The 21880-nt window shown below is 42.8% G+C and overlaps 1 pseudogene across 1 annotated transcript; it reads right to left on the minus strand.

Moving 5' to 3' along the window:
• Window positions 1-2735: 2735 nt before the first annotated feature.
• LOC307107505 (ADP/ATP translocase 2-like) lies at window positions 2736-20760 on the minus strand (annotated as a pseudogene). The gene is made up of 2 exons: window positions 20725-20760; window positions 2736-3611 (listed from the first exon to the last, which is right to left on the minus strand). The product of its transcript is annotated as an ADP/ATP translocase 2-like (transcript).
• Between the last annotated feature and the right edge of the window lie 1120 nt (window positions 20761-21880).

Below are 21880 nucleotides of genomic sequence, written 5' to 3' on the forward strand. Positions count from 1 at the left end.
CGGCTCAGCTTTGCTTCTTGATGGGTGAGTAAATCTGGGCAAGTCATTTAATCTGAGCCTCAGTTTACTCACCTATAAAAAGGAGAACAATAAGACTTTTCTTGTGGGATTTTCTTACAAATTACATGAGAAGATATAGAAAATGCACATGGTAGGGTCTCAGTCAATGTTGATTTTCTTTCTTTCTTTCCTTCCATCCTTCCTTCTCCTCCTAGTGAAACTGAGATGTTTTCTACACATGATACTGGCAAGATGAGGCTTTTACCTGCCCAGTAAGAGGAGAGATTGTGAACAGATACAATGAGATCATCTTCAGGGACACTTATTGTTTTGCTTTGATTGTTTTATTGAGCTACTCCATATTTTTCACAGCTACCAGAGAACATAATGACCACAGTAGCAAACAATGGAGATTTATTAATTTAAAAAAAAAAGTAACAGAAGGAACAACAATCATAATATCGTCATTGCTGTATTCAAGAGGTAAGCTAGTGATCTTGGTAGTTGAATGTTTGATATACTTTAAATGGCCATCTCAAAGTCTGGCTATATCTGTTGACATAAATTTAAACTTGCAGAGACTGTTAAAATCAGCAGGAGATCTTTTTTTTTTTACATCTCAATACAATATTTTAGAATGTCCTTGGCAAATAGGACTTGTCTAGGTATAGCATGTAAAATATTGCTCTATTATTTCAGGTGTCAAAGACACTTAGTTGAGAAATAAAGTCCCTCCCTGTATAAAAGGATCATGCTGCCTTTTGGTCATTTTTGTGGCTCTTCGAGTGAAGTCATCCAACTGGACCAATAGCTATGGCCAAAGCCAGAGGAGGAACACTGGCCTGTCAGCCCATCCCTGGACTTCGGGACTTGGGAATCCAGAGGCTCTCTCTCCAAGGAGCTGGAAACAATAAAGAACCAAATGCAATATACACATATCTCTTTTCATCTACTTTTGCAGACTCATTCCCTGAATCACCAGAAAAGTAAAAATAATACTACTTATTGGGTCACTAACTACATGCTAGAAATGTATTAACTCATTTTATCTTCAAACAATCCTATGAAGTAAAAAGAGTGTGTCCATTATACAGAAAATTGAGACTCAGAGAGGTTAATTAACTTACCCAAATTCACCCAGCAAATGGTGAGCTAGGAACTGAATTCAAGTTTGGCAAGATGATGCTGCCTCTTAGATCAGAGGCATTTCTTCAGCAACTTATAGTTTTAGTTTATATCTGTTTTGCAACTTATATTTATAATATAATATTACAAACTTACTATATTACCCTGGTATCTCCTTTTCCTTCAGATAAGAAAACATCCAACATGGTTTTCAAAATGGTATCAACATCTTCCCCTAAATCAGAAATGACTACTCTCTTTATGTATATATTTCAGATATTTTTTATTTCTTCAAATTTGTTGTTTATCAGGAGTAACAAAAATAAAATATAAGCCCTGGCCAGTTTGGCTCAGTGGATGGAGCGTCGGCCTGCACACTCAAGGGCCCCAGGTTCGATTCCGGTCGGGGGCATGTGCCTTGGTTGTGGGCACATCCCCAGTGTGGGGTGTGCAGAAGGCAGCTGATCGATGTTTCTCTCTCATCGATGTTTCTAACTCTCTATCCCTCTCCCTTCCTCTCTGTAAAAAATCAATAAAATATATTTAAAAAATTAAAAAAATCCTACCTAATAAAATAGTAATATGCAAATTGACCGCACCTTCGCTATGCCCAAGCCACGCCCACCAGTGAGTATGCAAATTACCCAACAAAGATGGCGGTTAATTTGCATACGCTGAGGGAAGGAGGAGTGAAGACTGAAGACAACTTAGAAGGAAGAGGGAGGAAAAGCGGAAAGCAAGGTGGCTGCCAGAGGGAAAGCCCGGGCAGGGCGGGGCAGAGTGGGGCGGAGCGGGGCAGGCGGCAGCGGCCCGCGGGTGCAGGCGTGGCGTCTGCTACAGCGGCAGCAGCAGCGGCTGCTTGCAGGATTCTTCCTGCAAATGGGCTACTAGTAAAATATAAAATTGAGTCCCATAATCATCATGGAAATGGCTTTAAGAGAAAACTGGTCAGATGAGTATTATTGCTTCCCATTATATATATATATTTTTTTTTTTTCAGAGACAAAGGGAGAGGGAGAGAGAGATAGAAACATCAATGATGAAAAAGAATCATTGATCAGCTGCCTCCTCCATGCTCCCTACTGGGGATCGAGCCCGCAACCCAGTCATGTGCCCTTGACCAGAATCAAACCAAGGACCCTTCAGTCCACAGGTCAATGCTCTATCCACTGAGCCAAAGTGGCTAGGGCTTGCTTCCCATTTTCAACCAGTAAATAGTTGCCATTGATAAATAGACAGCCAACAGTCTGTCAAGAATGCTCAAGATATGTTACATAATACAACATGCCTGTTCACAGTGGGTAGGGGAGGGAAGACTAGGAAATAATTTATGTGAACTTTTTTTGTTGTTGTTAATCCTCACCCGAGGATATTTTTCCTTTTTTTTTTTTTTTTTTTTTTTTAGGGAGAGTGGAAGAGAGAGGGAAAGACAGAAACATTGATGTGAGAGAAACACATCTATTGGTTGCCTCCTGCACGAGCCCTGACCAGGGCCAGGGCCCGGGAGGAGCCTGCAACCAAGGTACATGCCTTTGACCAGAATCGAACCCAGGACCCTTTGGTCTGCAGGCCTACACTCTATCCACTGAGCCAAACCAGCTAGGGCTAATTTATGTGAACTTCTTGATTTCATCACACAAGACAAGCACAAAAACACCAGCCATGCCTCTGAGAACATTGGACCACGCACCCTTGAAAAAAGCTCTGTCTCCTTCATCACCAGCAATCTTCCTCCACACTCCAGTGTGCATTGTGTACGTGATAGCAGTTCCTTTGCTCCCTGACTGCATCATCATGCGACCACGAACAATGTCAAATGGCTAGGAAGTCAACCCAGCCACCGCTGTGACAGACTGTGCAGTCATCCAGCTGATTAAGATGTCAGTATTCTTGGGATCTGGAAGCATTCCCTTGCAGTGTCATAGACACTGAAACAGGCAGCTCAGTAGATGCTAATACTCTGCACAGACACATTACAGCCTTCGCACAGGCCCTTGATCCCATCAGATTTGTCGATTTTAACTAGGCAGTCACCAAGGCCTTTGAATTCCTGTTTCACCACCAGTTTTGCCCACATCAGTTGCTAGACAGGTATGGGCAAAATCAAGAGGATACAAAACACAAGGGGGTGGCCCCACTGGCACCGCCTGATGCTATGATCCCCGGCAAAGTTCTTGTCCACACCACCCAGGGAGATCTGCCTGTATTTATCTTTGAAGGCAAAGTTGAGGGTCTGGGTGGGGAAATATCTGATGACATTGGCTAGGTTACCACACCAGGACAGGACTCCCTGCTCCTTGGGGATATGAACCATGCAGTCTAAAATGCACTTGTATTGCTTATCTGCAGTGGTTTGCTTGCTGGCATGCTGCACCTGCAGCAGCAGCTTGACCTGCTCCATGGGTGTTACCACTCGTCTTGGAGATGGCTGCGGCCACTTCATCTTCCCAGAAGTCTTTGGTGAAGGACATAGCAGCATCTTTTTTCTTTTTAAAAAAATATATTTTTATTGATTTCAGAGAGGAAGGGAGAGGAAGAGAGAGATGGAAACATCAATGATGAGAGAATCATTGAGTGGCTGCCTCCTGCACACCCCACACTGGGGATTGAGCCTGAAACCCAGGCATGTGCCCTGACCGGAAATTGAACCATGACCTCCTGGTTCATAGGTCAATGCTCAATCACTGAGCCACGCTGGCCAGACCTTTTTCACTTCTTTAATCTCACAAAACTGCTGTCTTGGCCACCAGCTGCTATATAGGGTGGGGCAAAAGTAGGTTTACAGTTGTTTGTATGGAAAATAATATAATTAATAAATACTGATATAAGAATAAACTCTGTTTTGCGTGCTCACAAATGTAAACCTACTTTTGTCCTGCCCTATATTAATTTGTTTGAATGTCCATTGCGGTCTGCTCTGAGTCAGGCACTGTGTTCTTCTATGGAAAGACAAATATTAATAAGTTCCCACTCTCAAGGTGTTCCCAGACTAGTGGGGACTACAGTCATGCAAATGGACAGTTTCAGTGGAATGTGTGACCACTGTTATACACTTTTATACTAGTACACTCTAACACACTTATAGTCAAAGCTGGAGAAATAGAGGATTAGCAATGACACCAGGTTGGAAGCACTGGCAAGTGGTTAATATTTTAGTTGATTGTGGAGGCTGGAAGGTAATGGCCAGGCATCAAGGTAGGGGTGAGCATTTCAGTCGGAGCAAGAATGAGAAGGCATGATTGGGCCTGGAGTATTTCAGGACTCATCTGTGGGACTTTGGGATGTGGGGAGCAGAGGAGCACATGCAATGGGAGGGAAGTTAGGAGAAGTCCAGGCCAGGTAAGGCAGGCTTCATGTCCCTTGCTCAGGGGTTTAGGCTCTATACTGTGGGCAAGGAGGTCCCACAAAGGTTTTACAAGGGCATAATACAATCAGATTCTTCTTTTAGGAAAACCCCCTGGCAGCAGTGAGAACTATTGCCAAAAAGAGAGAAACCAGTGAGAGGGAAAACAATGACATGGCTATTAGTAAACCAGATGCAAGACTGGCTTGATTCAATGGAATGGAGATGGGGACCACATATGAAGACATTTCTGAATTAGCATTAACAGAATGGAGAATGGCCTAAATGTGAAGGATTCGGGATCAGAGTTCAAGCGAACTCTGACATGTCTTACTTGGTGACAGTATTAAATAATATAAGGCATTTGTAGGAAGACCAGGTTTGAAGGATTGGGGAGTGGGGCAAGAGTGTGAAATATAAAAAATAAAAATAAATAAGTACTCTTGCCTGGGTCCTGCTCCCAGAGATGCTGGTTTAATTTGTCTCGGGTGTAGCCTGGCATTCTGATATTTATTTAATCTCTTCAGGTGATTATAATGAGGAGCCAAGTTGAGAACCACTGTTATGAAGAGATGAGAGAAAACTGATAACAGAACTCTCAGAACCACAATTTTCAGGCACGAAGAATAGCCCAAGTGTCCATTAATAGGATATTGATCAAATTAACTATCTGATTCAAAACTTAGCCTTAGGCTCCAAGTAAAGGGGAATAAGCATACTCCACCCTGTCTCTCCCACTGAATGCAGCTATAAACCTGGGCACAATGCATGGAGCAGCAATTTGAGGACTCTGTAAAGTAAATAATAGCAGATGGATTGGGAAGGAGACCAGAGTTCAAAGTACCTCTGAACCAACAGTGAGTTCACCATGTCGTTTGCTTCAGTTTTGCGCAGACTAGACATAAGGTAGCCTGAAACTGCAGTGGGCCCCAGGAGAAACCCTCTGGTTCTGGCTCAAGAAACAGAAAATGGGTCTCCTAATGCTCAAAGAGAAAGGGAGAAATCCCACTTTCTTTTTTGTTGTTGTTTTTCTTCTGACTGGAGGACTGAAAAGGGGACCCCAGGAACCAGGAAATATTTTGGGGACATTGTAAAGAGGAAAGTATTTGGAAAAGTGACCTGGTAATGTTGTTTATAAAGCCCTGGACTCACCCTAAACAGCACATATGTGAATCTGACCCTAAACAGTGTACCAAAAGCTTTGAGATGGAACTATAACTGGAGATAGACCACCACCCACATCCTACCCTGGCCACGAGGGGGCACACATGTAGGACAGATCTGAAGAGCATTGCAAAGACTTTAAAAGTGGAATTGACATTGGCACCCCCACCCACAAAAGTGTGGTTGAAACTTGCAGCCTGAAGACTGGGTTAACTGCTTACTACTGTGTGTGTATATATATATATATATATATATATATATATATATATATATATATATATATATATTCCCCCCCATAGGATTTAAAAAAGACCCAGAGACCCACAATATTCAAAATGTCCAAAATGCAATACAAATTTACTCCTCATAGGAAGAACCAGCAAAATCTCAACTTACATACTAAGATGACACAGATGTTGGAATCACCTGACAAATACTTTAAAGAAGCTATCATAAAAATGATCCAACAAGTAAAGACAAACTTTCTTTAAATGAATGGAAGATAGTCCCAGCAAAAAAGAAAATATAAAGAAAAATCAAATGGAAGTTTGAGAACTGAAAAATACAATAACTATCATTATAAAAATCACTGATGGGCTTCAATGGCAGAATAGAGATAAGAGAGGAAGGAGTCAGTGAATGTGAAGATGTGTCTGTCCAGCTGCCCCCTGGTTTTATCCTAATGCCTTGTACCTGGACCTTGATTACCATTTCACATTAGCTCTTGTACTTTCCAATATATTTTCATAATGAGTTATATTGTCATTTAGATCTTCTAACAACTCTGGGAAATAAAGTCAGAAGACTAAGGTAATTTTAAAAATTTAGCTCATGATATAATAAAAAGACAAATTGAAACAAAACAAAACAAACAAAAGAAATTATCTAATCTCAACAGCAAAAAGAATAAAAATTTGGAGCAAAAATGAACAAGCCTTGGGAACTTGTGGGACAATACCAAAGGCCTAACATTTGAGTTATCAGAGTCCCAGAAGTAGAGGAAAAAGTGCAGCACAAAAAAAAAAGAAGAAAAAAGAGGAGGAGGAGGAGGAGGAGGAGGAGGAGGAGGAGGAGGAGGAGGAGAAGGAGGAGGAGGAGGAGGAGGAGGAGGAGGAGGAGGAGGAGGAGGGGAAATAGTGAGTAAAAGCATTCCAAATTTGGCAAAGCACATAAAACCTACAGATTTGAAAAGCTCATCAAATCATAATAAACAGGAAAAACAAAAAGAAGCCATGGCCAGAATTATTATAATCAAACTACTTAGACCTACTTAGACCTAAAGTAATAATGAAATCTTACAAGCAACTAGAGAAAAGTAGCATATTACTTATAGAGAACAATGACCCAAATAATTGCAGATATCAGAAATCATTGAAGCCAGAAGGAACCAGAACAGCATTTTGAAACTACTGAAAGGAAAGAACTATCAACCCAGGATTCTATGTCCAGCAAAAAATATTCTTCAAGAATGCGGGTGAAATAAAAATCTTCTCAGAACAAAGAAAGTAGAATTTGTTGCCAGCATACCTGCTTTATATAAAAGTACATTCTTCAAACAGATGGCAATGATACCAGATGGAAACTCAGACTATCGGGAATGAAGGAAGAGTAACAGAAATGGTGGAATGTATGTGTAAATATAATAGACTTTCTCTCAAATTTTTAAAATTCTGCTTTATGGTTGAAGACAAGAAGTGTAACACTGACACAATGTTTGTAGATGTAATACATAAACAACTACCAAATGAAGCAGGAAGAGTAAAGGCCCTGTGTGGTGGTAAGTTTTCTACATTCCTCTCAAAGTGGTAAAATATCATGAAAAGATAAGGATGTGTTTTGTAATTCCTAGAGCAACCACTAAAAATGTTATACAAAGAGATATAATAACACACACACACATATATACACACACAATAAGTAAAATAGAATACTAAAAGGATTCAGATAACACCAAAGATAGCATGAGGTGGGAAACAAAAAACAGGGGGAACAAACAAAATGAAATGGTAGGTTTAAATCCAAACATAAATAAGTCTATAAAACACAAATAGTCTAAACAAATCAATTGAAAGGCATTGGCAGACCGCTTTTTCATGACGCCTCAGAGGCGGTCGGCGGCTTTAGGAGGAAGCTGAACCTCTCTTTCCCAGCCACTGGCAGCCAGAAACTCATTGAAGTGGACAATGAATGCAAATTCCCTGCCTTTAGTAAGAAGTGTATGGCCCCAGACGTTGTTCCTGATGCTCTGGGTGAAGAATGGAAGGATTATATGGTTCTAATCAATGTTGGAAATGACAAACAAGGTTTCCCCATGAAGCAGGTGTCTCAACCCATGGCCATGTCTGCCTGCTGCTGAGTAAGGGACATTCCTTTTATAGACCAAGGAGGACTGGAGAAAGAAAGCACAAATCTGCTTGGGATGGCATCATGGATGCATCTCAGTGCTCTCAATCTGGTCATTGTAAAAAAAGTGGGGGAGGAAGATATTCCTGGTCTCACTGATACTACTGTGCCTCATCACTTGAGACTCAAAAGAGCTAGAAGAATCCACACATTTTTCAATCTTTCTAAAAAAAAATGAGAGCCCCTAAGCAAAGAAGGACCAACGCACCCAAGAGTTAGCATTTTGTCACTTCATGTGTCCTGCAATACAAATGTTGGCATATTGCTCTGTACAAAGTACTAAGAAAAATAAGGAAAAAATGCCAGGAACAGATTTCCAAATGATGTAGTTGCCCTCTCTGAAAGCTTCTACCTCTAAGTCTGAGTCCAGTCAAAATGAGTCCAGTTCTAAGAGTAACAAATAAATAAGAACAGACATCACAAAAGAAAAAGAGAGCCCTAACCAGTTTGGCTCTGTGGATAGAGCATCGGTCTGCGGACTGAGGGGTCCCAGGTTCGATTCCGGTCAAGGGCATGTGCATTGGTTGTTGGGCACATCCCCGGTAGGGGGCGTGCAGGAGGCAGCTGGTCGATGTTTCTCTCTCATCGATGTTTCTGGCTTTCTATCCCTCTCTCTTCCTCTCTGTAAAAAATCAATAAAATATATTTTTTTTAAAAAAGAGCAGTACAAAGGATCTTTGTGATGGAGTTGTTTTTTATCTTGACTGTTGTGGTGGCCACACGAATCTACATACGATAAAATTTTGCCCGGCTAGTGTGCCTCAGTGGTTGAGCATCGGTCTATGAACCAGAAGGTCAGGGTTTGATTCCCAGTCAGGGCACATGCCTAGGGTGTGGCTCAATCCCCAGTGTGGGGTGTGCAGGAGGCAGCCAATCAATGATTCTCTCTCATCATTGACCTTTCTCTCTCCCCCACCCCGACTCCCTTCCTCTTTGAAATCAATTTTTTAAAAAAGAAAAAATTTCACTGAACTAAATACAAACATATACTTAAGTACATGTAAAACTAGTGAAATTAGAATAAGGTATATGGGTTATATTAATGTCAATTTTTCTTTTGCAGTTGTACTATTGTTATGTAAGATTTGAAGATGTTACCATTGGGTAGAACTGAGTTAAGATTACTAGTTTGCTAGGCTGCCATAACAAAGAACCACAGGTGGGTGGCTTAAACAATGGACATTTATTGTGTCCTAATTCTGGAAGCTGGAAGTCCAAAACCAAGTTGTCAACAGGGTTGTTTCCTGCTGAGGGCTGTGAGGAAGACTCTGTTCCAGATCTCTCTCTTTGGCTTATACACTGAGTGGCCAGATTATTATGATCTCTGAACACATAATAATCTGGCCACTCAGTGTATTTGTATCTCAAATGGGTACCAAAAGTATTCTAGACTTTTGCTCGAGATCAACCACCTATTTGCCCTGAGCTTTCTATCAGCCAGTGCAAAGGGGAAAACTGATCAGGTGCATGATTTATAGTATCTTTGATATCAAATAAATTAGGTACTCAAGAGAATTACACTGAGTGGCCAGATTATGATGCGTTCAGAGATCATAATAATCTGGCCACTCAGTGTATATGGCTATCTTCTCTCTGTGTCTTCACATCATTTTCCCTCTACATATGTCATTATATCCAAATTTCCCTGTTTTATAAGGACACTGGATTAGGAACCACTTTAATGGCCTTAGTTAAACTTGATTACTTCTGTAAACACCCTGTCTCCAAATCTCACATTTTGAGGTTTTGGGGGTTAGGACTTCAACATATGAATTTGGAAAGGACACAATTCAATCCAGAACAGCTCTATGGATCTTTCTGTACTCTTTCTTACAACTACATGACAATCTACAATTATTTCAAAATAAAAAGTTTTTAAAGAGATAAAGAAGGAAAAAGATGGGGAAAAAATTAAGTCACAAAGTTTTCTCTGATCATAATAAAATAAGACTAGAAATCAATAACAGAAAAGTCTTCAAGTACTTGGAAATTAAGCAGCATACTTCTACATAAATCTTTGATCAAAGAGACAGTCTCAGGGAAAATAAAAATATATATTGAATTACATCAAAATAAAAATACAGCATATCAAAATTTGTGGGATGTAACTAAAGCAGTGCTTAGAGGGAACTTTAAAGCATTAAATGCTTATATTAAATAAATTATGTTATATCTAAACTGTAAAGTATTGAAGTTATAGAAAGAACTTAAGATGCATTATTAGATGTAAAACAGTAATAATTACATATAGCATGCTACCCTTGATGAAATAGAAACAGTCAGAAAAACTTACATCTGCTTATTTCTGCATAAAGAAACACTGATAGGATATACAATAAATGAATTTAAGTGGTTATCTATATGGGTGGAGGGAAATTGGGCAGACAGGACAGAAGTAGGAGTAAGGTTTCTCAATGTATACCTTGCTTATTGCTTTACTTTTTTAAATTGAGGAGAACTTTACATAGCATTAAATTAACCATTTTAAAGTGTACAACTTGGTGGCATTTAGTATATTTACAATATTGTGCAACCACCTACTTTTATCGAGTTCCAAAACATTTCATCACTCCAAAGAAAACATTGAACCCATTAAGCAGTCACTCCCCATTCCCTTTTGCCTCCAGACCCTGGTAACCACCCATCTGCTTCTATCTCTCTGCATTTACTGGTTCTGGGTATTTCATTTAAATGGAACAATACAATGGTGTGTTTTTTTAATGTGTCTCTAGCTTCTTTCACTTAGTATAATATTTTCAAGGTTCATCTATACTATGGCATGCATCAGCACTTCATTCTTTTTTATGACTGAATAATATTCAATTGTATGTATAAACCGTATTTTGTTTATCCATTCATCTGTTGATGGACCTTGAGGCTATTATGAACAATGAATGCTACTATGAATATTCATGTCCATCAAACATCTCTTTGAGTCCCTGCTCTCAATTCTTTGGGTATATATCTAGGCATTGTTGGTCATTTGGCAGTTCTATGTTTAACTTTTTCAGGAACCACCATACTGTTGCTTTCCATGGTGGTGCATCATATTACATTCCCACAGCAATGTACCAGGGTTTCAATTTATTTCACATCCTTACCAAAACTTGTAATTTTTCATATTTTTTATTATAGCCATCCTAGTGGGTATAAAGTGGTATCTCATGTTTTTTATTTGCATTTTCCTAATGATTAATAATGTTGAGCATCTTTTCATGTGCTTATTAATCATCTGAATATCTTCTTTGGTATTGTTTTCTTTTTGTGAACCCTATGAATATATTATCTATTTGAAACAAAAAATAAATCAACTTTAAAAGGGAAAAAAGTAAAGATCAGATAAGAGAAGAAGACCCCTATGGTAACAGAATAATGGCCCCCAAAGATGTCAATATTCTAATTCCTGGAACCTATGAATATGTTACCTTACCTGGACTTTGAAGATGTGTTTAGGGTAAGTATCCTAAAATGGGGAGATGATCCTGGATTATCGGGGTGGGCTTAATGTAATCAGAAGGACTCTTATGAGAGTGAGGCAAGAGGTTAAACTTAGAAAAGGAGATATGATGATAGAAGAAGAGATCAGAGACAGACAGAGAGACTTGAAGATGCTACACGGTGGGCCTTAAAGATGAAGGGAGGGGGCCATGAGACAAGGAATGTAGGCATCTTCTAGAAGTGGAAAAGACAAGGGAACAGTTCTCCCCTAGAGCCTCCTGAAGGAATGCAATCCTGCCAACACACTGATTTTAAGACTTCTATCTTTAAGAATTATAAGATGATAAACTTGTGTTGTTTTAAGCCACTAAATTTTTGGTAATCGGTTACAGCAGCAGTAGGAAACTAATATAACTACAAATGTTCTGCTCCCTCCAGAACAAAGTACTACCTACTAACTTCCTCATCAATACTTCACTCTTACGAAACACAAGTGAGTCTCACATGTCTTCTAAATCCCTGACGGGGGGAAAAGGAAACAGAGAAGGCAAAGTTGTGTTGTCCTGTGAGGTGTTAAAGATGTCGGCCAAGCAACCCAAGATCTTTCTTCTACACATCTCCAGAGGGAATACTGAGTTAAGCCTTGTTGAATAAAAAGGACTAGAAAGTCTTGTTTAAAAAATCTAAGAGCTCATTACCCCTCACAGAGATTGAGCAAGATCTGTAGAAACCAAAGCCCGTGGACTTCTTTTTTATCCCCACTGGCAATGTTATTACCTTCAGGTGGCAGTTTTTAGACCAAGAAGTTTAAAAGCTGCCCTCCTTACCCCTTTCCCAGAGCTCAGCTGTAACTGGCAGCACCTGCCCATCCACAGGTCATCCATCAGCTGAAATGTCTGCATGTGGTTTGCTTCATGTCCATCCTCTTAAAAAGCCCCCAATATGCTTCAAATCTAATGCGTGTAATATGTTCATTTCATGGAATTGGCCCACAGAGGGAACTCATGTGATAGAAGACCCAATAGCAGGTTGGATGGCAGGTCCAGCTAATGGCCCATAAATTTTTTCCAGCTCTTTCTACTTCAGATGGATAAGGATAACACAATCACTATCACCACCTTCACAGAAAAGACAGCTTTGGATCTGGGCCAGCTATGACCTAAAAACCCACTTAAAACTCATTGAAGAAACACTTGAAGAATGTGGATCTATGTCTAGGAGATAGGCCTGAATAAAATAATGTAATATTTCTTATAACCCAAAAGACAATGGTTACTATTTAAAGGGGGGAACTACTTGATATTGGCCCTAAGGAAACTTAATCTCCACAATGTGGAATTTTATTATTGATAAGAACAATAACAATATTATTGAGCATCTGTTGCAGTAATCCTGTGGTTATTTTGCTAACAGGAATTCCACCTCCTTCCAGGCACAATGTTTGGGTAGGATTTACCTGCCACCAGCTCAATGTGTGAGCCCTGGTTGGTCAGAGCCAATCCTTTATTCCATCCCTCTTGCCACAGTGATTAGTTCAGGGATTAGCACCCAATGAAGACCTGAGCCAATCAGCACTTGGCATTTCAAAGCCAACTGGTCCAGAGTGTGACAGCGCATGACCAAACATAGCTTCACTAGAAGAAGCCCAGGATTTTTGATCCAAGGAGGGAGAGACATTCTCTCTTTTTTGCTATGATGAGGTGCATGCAGTCCTGCACAGAGAGAGTATCCATCTTGCAAGAAGGAAGGAGGCTGTCTGGGATGAGGCCAACATCCTGAAGGACCTTGTGACTTCACTGGGCAACTGGATTAAACCAACCCTGAAGCCTGCCCTCTGGGTATTCAGTGACATGAAGCAATAAACTCCCTTGTTATTTAGGTCAGTGTGAGTTTGTTTTTTTCTGCTTGCAACTGACCAAATCTTAACTGATGCACCAACTATATGTCAGGCACTGTGTGATTGGCTTTCACACATTCTATCTCAATCTTCAACGTGGTCCGGTGATGAATGTGTTATCATCCCTTGTTTACAGATGCCAGGTGTTCTGTCTAACTTCAAAATGCTGTGAAGTGGAAGAGCCAGAATGCAGCCTCAGATGTCCATCCCTCGGACCTCTGCTTTCCACCAGAATCTGTTGGGAGAGACCCCCTCCTCAGTGCCACCCTCTGCAGTAATTCAGCAGATAAACCCCTAGAGAGATTTTCCCTATAGTCATACAAACTGCTGTATTTCATATCTGGCATCCTGTTTCAGGAATTAGATATTTCTTACAAGTGTTGATGAATCATTGTAAAAAAAATAGTAATTAACAAATTCATCATTATAAAGACACTAGAGGCCCAGTGCATGAAATTCGTGCATGGGTGGGTGGGGGGGTGTCCCTCAGCCCAGCCTGCACCCTTTTGCAATCCGGGACCCCTTGGGGGATGTCTGACTGCCAGTTTAGGCCCAATCCCACAGGGATTCCTCCCTCTCGCAATCCAGGACCACTAGCTCCTAACTGCTCGCCTGCCTGCCAGGCTGATCTCCCCTAACCACTCTGCCTATCTGCCTCATCACCCCTAACCACTCGCCTGCCTGCCTCATCGCCCCTAACTGCTCACCTGCCTACCTGATCACCCCTAACCGCCTCTGTCTCGGCCTCCGCCGCCGCTGCTTAGTCCAGAAGGAAATCTGGAATGACATCCAGAAGGTCGTTCGGCTGTCTGGTCTAATTAGCATATTACACTTTTATTATTATAGATTGCAGAAAGATCTTATAGAGTTCTTGTTGGCATTTTAGACAGAATTTAATTCCAAGATCCCAAAGGTAACCTAAGTATGCATGTATCTAATCTTAAATACAAACCTACTATAGAAGAAGTCATTGAAAATTGTTTTGCCATTTGAAAATAGGGTGTTATTGCCATGCATCTACTTCAAACTCAGAAAGGTTCGCCAGTAGGATCAGATTTTGAGAAAAATAACTGGAATAGTAGCTAAGGACTCTGTTCTTTACCAAACCAGACTCTGAAATAATACTACATTCATGATGAAACCAGCACTTCTCCTGATGGGGCTGACTCTGTCTCTGGATTGTTTAGCCATAGTTCCCAATGGCAAAATAAACAAACAAACAAATAAATAACTCCTACTGCAAAATGCACACATGTATGTATAATTCCTTGAACAACACCCGAGGGGTTTTTCAGCCTGCATAGAAAGGGAAGGCTTCGAAGGACATCCATCCAAACCTGAGGCCCACTGCTGAAGAACCCTACAACAGCCCCTCTCCTGGCTTCTGCTTGGCCACCACAGGTAGGAGACGCACCGCATTTCATGATGCCCAACCCTATTTCAGACATTTTTATCTCGTCCAAAGTGCCCTGTATGTGTATCTCCACAAGAAATAGGCTTTGAAGTTAGATTTGAGTTCAAATGGCTGTGTTACAGGTTCCTCTTGGTAACCTTGAGCAGTTGCTCAACCCCTGCAAGTCCCAGGCTTCGATAAAATTGGACGTGATGATTCCTACCTGTGACCATTAATATAAGATTTGTAAGATATTTTGTGTGTAACGTACATGGCAAGCAACTATTCCTGGCACAAAGTTAGCCTCAACAATTGATAACTATTAGCTATCAGGGAGAGCACTCCTAAGGCTGAGTAGGGTTGCCAGGTGTAGCAAATAAAAATACAAGCAACCCAATGAAATTTGAATTTCAGGTAATAACCAGTAAGTTGTTGGTATGTGTGTTTTATGTAATTTTGGGGACATACACTAAAATTTTATTCATTGTTTATCTGGTATTCTAGTGTCACAGGGTGTCTGGTACTTTATCTGGCAACCCCACTATTAAGCCTGCGGGATCAGCAAGGTTGAAGCAGGGATGGGACAATGGGGGAGTAAATCATGAGGTCGGAGGGGAGGATATGGCAGAAAACCCACAAGCCATGTGCAGAGACACCTGGGCGTACCTGTTGCCTGATGTGGAACCAGCCCCAGTTGCTTCAATGGATACCTAGTCATATGGAGAAGTCCATAATTCACAATGGTTCATTTCCTCTCCCTTTGAAGATTTTTATTCTTGTAAAACATGAACCTTAATAATCACCACTTAAGTTGTATGACTATCTAATTTACTATTTATAACTCTTATATTAAGGAAACTCCAGTGCAAACACTTACCAACTATCTACTTTTTCTAATCCCTTTCATTCAACCTTTCAAATATTTATCAGGCACATATCTTGTCTCAGCTATAGTGATAGTGGTGGAGGATATAACTTGAGGCTAAAACAGGACCCTACCTTCTAAGACTCCACTCATTGTCTGGTACAATGGCCTTCAACATTTTTTTTTAATCATCTGCCCCATCAGTTAAAAAAAAATTGAACAGATCTCAGCTTCGGTAAATTTACTTATTTATTAGTCATATACATATTCTATCATATATAACAGTGATCTATTATTTATGTGTGTGTGTGTGTGTAAGTATACATACATACACATATAATACTTAAATACTTAAATAATACATACTTATATAAATGAAACTATGGCAATAAGCAATATAAATAGAAATTATGACATTTTTATTTTCTCTTCCTACCAAGAATCCTCTTAAGATCTTGCATGCTTGAATTCCAATGTGGAAGCCATAGGGCTAGTGGATAAGAAAGTCCTGTTAGTAAATAATTTGGGTACAATGTGATAAGTCCTGTAATTGGGATGTAACTGGGAAGTTAAAAGAGCACAAAAGAGGAATGGGAGCTCAGCTGGGGAAGAGAAGATGGAAAGCTGTATGAAGGCCGGACCTCTGGATGAGACTTAAAGGATAAGAGGGACTTTGCCAGGAGACTTGAGGATGGGGAATGCTTTTCAGTGGAAGAAAATCACTTTTTAAAAAGCATATTAGTATGAAAGAGGATGACATACCCAAAGAACCAGAAGCACCTGGTTATGGTTTAAGAGAGTTAAAGGAAGCGAGATGGGTCATTCTAGAGCACGCAGGATAGATGAAGTCTAGGAAACAGTGCAAACCTGAACTCTGAAGCAACTCGCTCACATGTGCATATTAGAAAGATCACTTTGATAGAGATGAGAAGTTCTAGATGAAATCTTAGAAAACTGAATTAAGGCAGTATATTACATAATAGTTTATTATGCCCAAATAACATTTATCCCAGGATAACCCAGATGGCTTAATATTGGAAAATCTATTAACATAGACTTAGATTACATTTTAATAAAAAATATTTATCCCAATAGATACAAAGAATCTATTCAATATATTTCCAACTTAGAAAACTAGGACTCTCTTAAACAATAAAGAATATCTATCTTAAATATATAGCTAACATCATATTAAAAGTATTTTAATGAAAGTCAGATATAAAACAAAAATACCAAATACTAGCATTATCCTGTCCTATTGTGCTAAACATTCTAGTCAATGCAAAAGACATTAGTGTAAACAAGATTACATAGGTAGTACTAGTAAGTGGAAAAGCTGGGCTGTAAACGCAGAGCCTTCCTTCCTAACCACTACAACTGGCTGCCTCAGTGGTAGACTTGTGCTGGGAGCTGGGAGGATAGTGAGAAGCTTAAGGCTACAGCCTCAAAACCTTAAAATATGGACAGGCAAAAGGGTGGAAAATAGATTAGCTCACTAAATGCCACTAGGCTTAGCATGATACCTAGGACCTGCTAAGCAGGCATTCATCCATCCATTCACTCCTTGAACAAATATTTATTGAGCACCCACTCTGTGCCAAGCACAGTGCTGGGCCCTGGCTAGAATCTGAACAACACAGACATGGTCTCCACCATGGAGCTGAGTCTGAAAAGGGGAATCAGACAGTGAACCTACATAAAGAGAAGTTAATTACAAATTGAGGTGATACAGAGGGAGGAGCAGGGGAGGAGTGCCGGGTCCAGGAAGCCTAGGAGGATTCAAAGGGCGAGAGATCAACCTGCCAAATTCTGCCACTCAGATGGAGACCTGAACCTGCCCCTGGATTTGGCCACTCGGCTGTCCTGGAGACCTGTATTAGAGCAGTTTCAGGGGCATGGCGTGTAGAACCAGCATTCCTGCCGTCTGGAAAGGTATTATGGGATAGTTAGAGGAAGCGTAGACACTCCAAAAAATACAGCAGAATCAAAGAAGACACCCCTTGCAGAGGGGAGGAGTTTTGGGGGTTTTTTCCGGTGGGTGCAGTGGGCAGGTGGGCCTGCTCACTTCGTTACCTTGTTTGAACTTCCCAAGACTGACAGGTGGATATTTCCCACCTCCTCATACATTCCAGGGGAAGGCCCAGGGACTGGGAGACCCCTGCCCAGGCTTCGGGAGGCCCTGGACTTCACCCTCTCAGTTCTGCAAGGTCTGCCAGTCCCCTCCCCCCCTCCCCCGCCAGTACAGGTCCCTTCTGCTGCCTTGTTGGCCAAGGCTCCCATCTCCTTTGCAGAGGGTGGCACCATCATCGGCAGTGCCCGCTGCAAGGCCTTCACCACGCGGGAGGGATGCCTGGCAGCAGCCTACAACCTGGTCCATCGCGGCATCACCAACTTGTGCGTCATTGGGAGGGATGGCAGCCTCCCAGGGGGAGACGTCTTTTTGAGCTAAGCCTCAGATCCAAACCAAGTAAAGATGGCATCAGCTCAGCTCATCAGCCAGCCCTCAAACTCCACCCCCGGATACTGTCCCCGGGACCAAGTCTCTAGCTGTGGCCTTTGGGTTGGGGGCTTGAAATAGGCATCAGAGTGCACACAGGCAGTTCTTCACGAGCCTGAACACATTAGTCAGAGGGTCAGGAACCAAGCTACTCTCTGCTGTCTCCTGTCACTGAGGGGATGGCATTGGGATTGCACCCCCTCACTTTTTTAAACCAGCCGCAGCATCTGGCACAATAACCCGGGCGGGGGTGGGGGAGGGGCTTCCAAACCCACCTCAGCCCATCTCGAAGGCCCCATCTGGGCTACATCCCAGGCATTTCTGGTTAATTCTGAGCCGGTATTTGAAACTACCTCTTTGCTGTGGGGGCTCCAGTAGCACACTCTGGAAATGATTTGTGTTCTCTCCTGGTCCTCTCTCTGGGGGGGCGAAGACCTTGGGATTCTAACACCCTAGACGCAGCCTGTGCACCCCTGAGTAGGATTCCTGCGTGTGAAACAGCAGCAGGATGTGTCTTAAGAGAGGCAGTTCCCGCCACATCACACCCCCGCCCCCCAGCCACCCCCAAAATATCCAGCGCTTCCCCTGCAGGTCAGAAGAACGCCTGGACATTTGAGGTGGAGGAAGTGGGATGACAGGAAGCAGAGTGACAGCGCCTAAAGGAGGCCAGAGGCCGCTGGAGATGGGACTTATCTGTGCTTCTCCCCAGGCGATTAGGTCTGGGCCAGCTCCGTCTGTGTGGGTGTCGGACCCCAGCGCCAGATTCTCCTCTGGAAGGTCAGTGGGAATAATGGATGAGCTGACACCTGGAGCCCAGGGTGACAGCCCTGCGGGAGGGGCGGGGGGGGGAGGGGGGGTGTCAGGGGGAGATGGGAGAGCAGGCTGAATCCCGCAGGAGGGAGCCTGGGTGACAGACACCTTCTCAGAGAATTATCATCAACAGGCGCTGACGAGCACCGTTCCCAGAGAAGGCCTCGAACCCTGGAATTAGGAGGCTGGAGAGAGGCAGGAAACCCAAGGCCTCCCGTGAATTATGAGCTGCAAAGGCTCGCCACTCCCCAGCCCTCTCCCTCGCAGACACTGGCTCCATTGTTGACAAGCAATTTGGCAGTTACTCTAAAGTGGCTAAAATTTGGCACATCCTCCAAGGCCTTTCCTGGTCCGATCCGGTGACCGTTTTCCTGAGAGCTTAGAGAAAGAAAGGATTACCTGCCGCCTCCCCTCCCCGCGGAGGCAGGTGAGAGTAAATCCACTGACTGACCCTCGCTGTCAGTTTACAAATACAACATAAACTGTAAAAGCCGCCTTTGTTCTGCTGGGGCAGCCGTCCTGGCGAGGAGGTTAGATTAGCAATTTGTCCTTTGTCAGAGGATTAGCAGAGCCTCATTGTTTTAATGTTTATTTATTAATTTGCTTCTTCTAGCAGATTCCACCCAACTCAAGGCCCCAGCTCCCCACTTCCCTGCTCATTTTACCTCCTCTGCCAAGGGGCTAACAAAGCTGGGTTGGAGCGAACCCAGCATGAAACTCCTGCAAACCCCCTACCTTTTCTTCTGCTCAGGTTCAAACTCTGGCCTTCCCCCGCCACAGAGCGGAAATCGCAGCCTGGCAGAGGAGAGAAAAGACAGTTCGTCCAGACGAAGGGACTCTTCTCCACACCTGTAAAGTTGCCTCTCTACCACAGAACCCCACACTCCATCAGTATTGTGGGAAACCTACAATCCTAATTGTGATGTCAGTTCATCCTCAGGCAGGGGCCAGGTCTCACCACACCTGGGGGGTTCCTTTTAATTTTGCCATGGTTATGGGGGATCTGAATGGGGTGGAGATGACTTCCTCAAAGCTGACAACGGGATAGACAGTTATCACATTCTGACCAATTGTTATCACATTCCTCCCAAAAGAAAACAATGTAATAAGCACCTAATTGCACATGATTCCCTACAAGAACTATACCATCCCATTACCTTCTCAGGTATTTTGACCTAAGACTTTAGCTTACTCCTTTGCTTTAAAGAAATAAAATTATTTTTAAAGCTCTACTATTTTTTCTTTAATCCTCACCCAAGGATATGTTCTTTAAATACACATACACACACACTAGGGGCCCAGTGCACAAATTCATGCACCTTGAAAGGAACTGTGGGCTGCAAGGTTGTGGTGGGCACAGGGGTGGGTCTCAGCCTATCCTCCACGACCCTGCCCGGCCCCTCCCACCATGATCCCTGATCCTCTGTCTGCCAGCTGCCCCACTCCCGCCACCACCACGCTGTGGAGCAATTGTGGCCGGCGCCAGCAGCGGGTGCGAGCAGGGCCAGCATCGCCAGCGGGTGCGAGTGTGACCATCGCTGGCAGGGGGTGCAAGTGGTGGCTGCTGGCCCTGATCACCCCTCAGAAGCAGGGGGAGGTGGAGAAGCCCTGAGGGGAGATCGGGGCCAGCGCTGGGCACCAGGTACGAGCGGTGGCTCCAGCTCCAGCATCGGGTGCAAGCGCCCAGCGGGATCATGGCATACGGGAGCAAAGAATTTTCAGTAACCACCAGAGGCTCTCCCTGATGACAGCGACAAGGGCCCCACCTTGGTCTGGCACCCCCGCTCACCTGCTCCACCATCACGCTGCGGCAGATGCCCACCATGTTCTGCGCTCTGCCACCTGCTGCCAACGCCCACCATGTTCCGCATGCACCCCCTGGTGGTCAGTGCACATCATAGCGACCAGTTGTTCAGTTGTTCCGCCGTTCGGTCTATTTGCATATTAGGGTTTTATATATATATATATATATAATTTATTTCAGAGAGGAAGGGAGAGCGAGAGAGAGATAGAAAGAAACATCAGTGATGATGAGAGAGAATCATTGATCGGCTGCCTCCTGCATGCCCCCTACTGGGGATCGAGCCCACAACCTGGGCACATGCCCCTGACCAGAATCTAACCCGGGACCCTTCAGTCCGAAGGCCGACGCTCTATTCACTAAGCCAAGCCAGGTAGGACAAGGATATGTTCTTATTGATTTCAGAGAGAGAGAGAGGAAGGGAGAGAAAGAGAGAGACAGAGACAGAGAGACAGAAACATTGCTGTGAGAGAGAAACATTGACCTGCTGTCTTCCTATGTACCCTGACCGTGGATCAATCCTACAACCTGGGTATGTGACCTAACCAGGAATGGAACCCGCGATCTTTCAGTGCATGGGACGACTCTCCAACCAAAATGAGTAACACCGGCCAGAGCTTAAGGCTCTACTATTTCTTCAAAACTGCAAAATTATTTTTCCAAATGAAAGCTTTTAGGGCCAAATCGCATGAAATAAAATAAGCACACTGTTCTTTCACATTGGCACCCCCTGAAGCATCTCAGAGTGCTCTGACTCTGCAGGACACAATTAGAAACTTCTGGGTTAAATAAAAGGGGTCTGGATGCTTTCCTCCAGCTCTTACAGGTCAGGCTATTTCTTCCCCTGTCATTTTCCTGATCTGCCATGTGACCTGTGCACCAAAAGGATGCAATCTTAGAATCTTGGTTCGATTCCTGGTCAGGGCACATACCTAGGTTGTGGGTTCGATCCCTGGTCAGGACATGTACAAAAAGCAACCCATTGATATTTCTCTCTCTCTCTCTCTCTCTCTCTCTCTCTCTCTCTCTCTCTCTCCCCCACTCTCTAAGCATGTCCTCAGGTAAGTCTTAAAAGTTAAATAAATAAATAGCAAGTATACTACCAATAAAAATAAACACCAGAAACTTTAAGAACTTTACATCT

Source organism: Cnephaeus nilssonii (assembly GCF_951640355.1).
Source record: "Cnephaeus nilssonii genome assembly, chromosome: 11".
NCBI lineage: Eukaryota > Metazoa > Chordata > Mammalia > Chiroptera > Vespertilionidae > Cnephaeus > Cnephaeus nilssonii.